A 2690-nucleotide genomic window follows, 5' to 3' on the forward strand; every position below is an offset into this window, starting at 1 on the left:
CCACAGAGAACGGAGCTACCACCATTGTTCCCTCTTGACCCCACCCTCACACACAACGTCACAATCTAGCAACTGGGGTGCCCAGTCCTGGTGAACACCTAAGGCTCCGCCCCTCACCATAGCAGAGCAACCAGACCCCCACCCCCCCAAAAATGGCTCAAACAGAAGAACTAATCAGTGCCCCAGAACTCATCCTTTTGAGTGACTAAGAGATAGCCAACCTATCAGATGCACAGTTCAAAACACTGGTAATCAGGAAGCCCACAGAATTGATTGATTTTGGTTACAGATTAGATGAAAAAATGCAGGTTACCATAAAAGAAGTGAAGGAAAATGCATAGAGAACCAATAGTGATGGGAAGGAAACTGGGACTCAAAACAATAGAGTAGACCAGAAGGAAGAAAGAAACAACCAAATAGGAAAGAATGGAGAAATAAGAATTCAAAAAAAAAAACGAGGAGAAACTTAGGAAACTCTAGGACATCTTTAAATGTTCCAACATCCGAATTATAGGGGTACCAGAAGGGGAAGAGGTAGAGCAACAGATTGAAAATGTATTTGAACAAATAATAAAGGAGAACTTCCACATTCTGGCAAAGGAAATAGACTTCCAGGAAGTCCAGGAAGCTCAGAGAGTCCCAAAGAAGCTGGACCCAAGAAGAAACACACCAAGGCACATCATAATTACATTAGCTAAGGTAAAAATGAAGGAGAGAATCCTAGAAGCAGCAAGAGATAAGGGGACAGTTACCTACAAAGGAGTTCCCATCAGGCTGTCAGCTGATTTCTCAAAAGGGACCTTGTAGGCAAGAAGGGGCTGGAAAGTATTCCAAGTCATGAAAGACAAGGACCTATATCCCAGATTGCTCTATCCAGCAAAGCTTTCATTTAGAATGGAAGGGCAGAATAAGTGTTTCCCAGATAAGGTCAAGTTAAAGGAGTTCATCATCACCAAGCCCTTATTTTATGAAATGTTAAAGGGACTTATCTAAGAAAAGAAGATTAAAAAAAACATGTATAGTAAAAGGACAGCAAACTCACAATTATTAACAACCACACCTAAAGCAAAACCAAAAGAAACTAAGCAATCAACTAGAACAGGAACAGAACCACAGAAATGGAGATCACATGGAGGGTTAGCAACAGGGGAGTGGGAGGAGGAGAGAGGGGGAAAAGGTACAGAGAATAAGTAGCATAGATTGTAGGTAGGAAATAGACAGGGGGAGGGTAAGAATAGTATGAGAAATGTAGAAGCTGAAGAACTTATAAGCGTGACACATGGACATGAACTAAAGGAGGGGAAGTGGGTGGGAGAGGGTATACAGGGTGGAAGGGAGTGAAGGAGGGAAATGGGACAACTGTAATAGCATAATAAATAAAATATATTTTAAAAATAAATAAAAAATAAAAATAAGTAAATAAATACATACATAAAATGGGATAAATACTACCTAGCTCAGACAGCTCTTAAAAAAGATAAAGTTAACTAACATGTGAACATGTCTGGCAACATGGGAACACAGGAGAACCCCAAGTTTTTTCTCTAGTAGTTTGGGAGGTTTTGTTTTTAACTTGGGACCATCCATTAGGGAGGAACTACAGGAAGAGGGCTGCAGGAAAAAAGACTAGCCCAGAAGACTGTGTTGCTGTTCTGATTACCTGTCACAAATAACCTTCACAGTGCCCACAACTTGGCAGCTGAAAACAACAATTTTCTTTGTCTTATAATTCTGTGGGTCAACTGGACATTTCTCACTAGGGGCCTCTCATGCAGTTGCATTCAGATGTCAACTGAAGCTGCAGTCATTTGGAAGCTCAACTTGGCTGCATGTCCAAGAGCCCTACTTGCTTGCTGGCAGTCAATGCTTGCTCTTGGCAGGGAGCTCAGTTGGAGCCACAGTCTCCAATTAAGCACCTGTCTATGACCTCCCCGCCTGGCCCTCAAAACATAGTGACCTTAAGGCCTCAAAAGGGAATAGCCAAGTGGATACAGCAGAGGCCATTTGCTTTTCATGACCTGGCCTTGGAGATCATCTAGTGTCGCTTCCTGCAGAATCTGTTGGTCAAAGCAATCACAAACCTACCCTTATTGAAGAGATAAAGACACAGAATTTGCAGCCATCCTTGAAAACTCTCAAGGGTTCTAGGACCACTAAGATTACATGTGAATTCCGAAAACCTTCCCTCTAGCATTGTAGGCAGCCTTGCAAAATGATTAAGAGTGCTATCTGAGTTCAAATTCTTATTCTATCACTCATTTCTGCGCATCCTTTAGAGGTTACTTAAAACCTCTGTCTCTTAGATTCCTTGTTTGTAACCTGGAGATAATAGTACCATCTTTACTGGTCCTATCAGAAAGAATGTGTGGTTCATGGTAAACATGCTCAATGTCAACATGGATGTTAACTTTAATATTGTTTCCACCCAGAGTTGTATCTAATTCTGTGATCTTGGAGCCTAGCTATGTCATAGTTAGACCACCACATGTTTCCTATGGACATCACCTGCTTCCTAGGATCTATGCCATATGGCTGCTCCAGAAAGGATGGAACCAGGCACTTACGTTATAGTGAGAAAAGCACTTGAGTTAGGATCAGATGGCCCTGAGTCCAAATCCTAATTCTGCTTCTGTTTGATGGATGTGAAATAAGTTGTTTATTCTCTGACACACAGCTTTCTCATTTGTAAA

Source organism: Phyllostomus discolor, chromosome 13, assembly GCF_004126475.2.
Source record: "Phyllostomus discolor isolate MPI-MPIP mPhyDis1 chromosome 13, mPhyDis1.pri.v3, whole genome shotgun sequence".
Classification (NCBI taxonomy): domain Eukaryota; kingdom Metazoa; phylum Chordata; class Mammalia; order Chiroptera; family Phyllostomidae; genus Phyllostomus; species Phyllostomus discolor.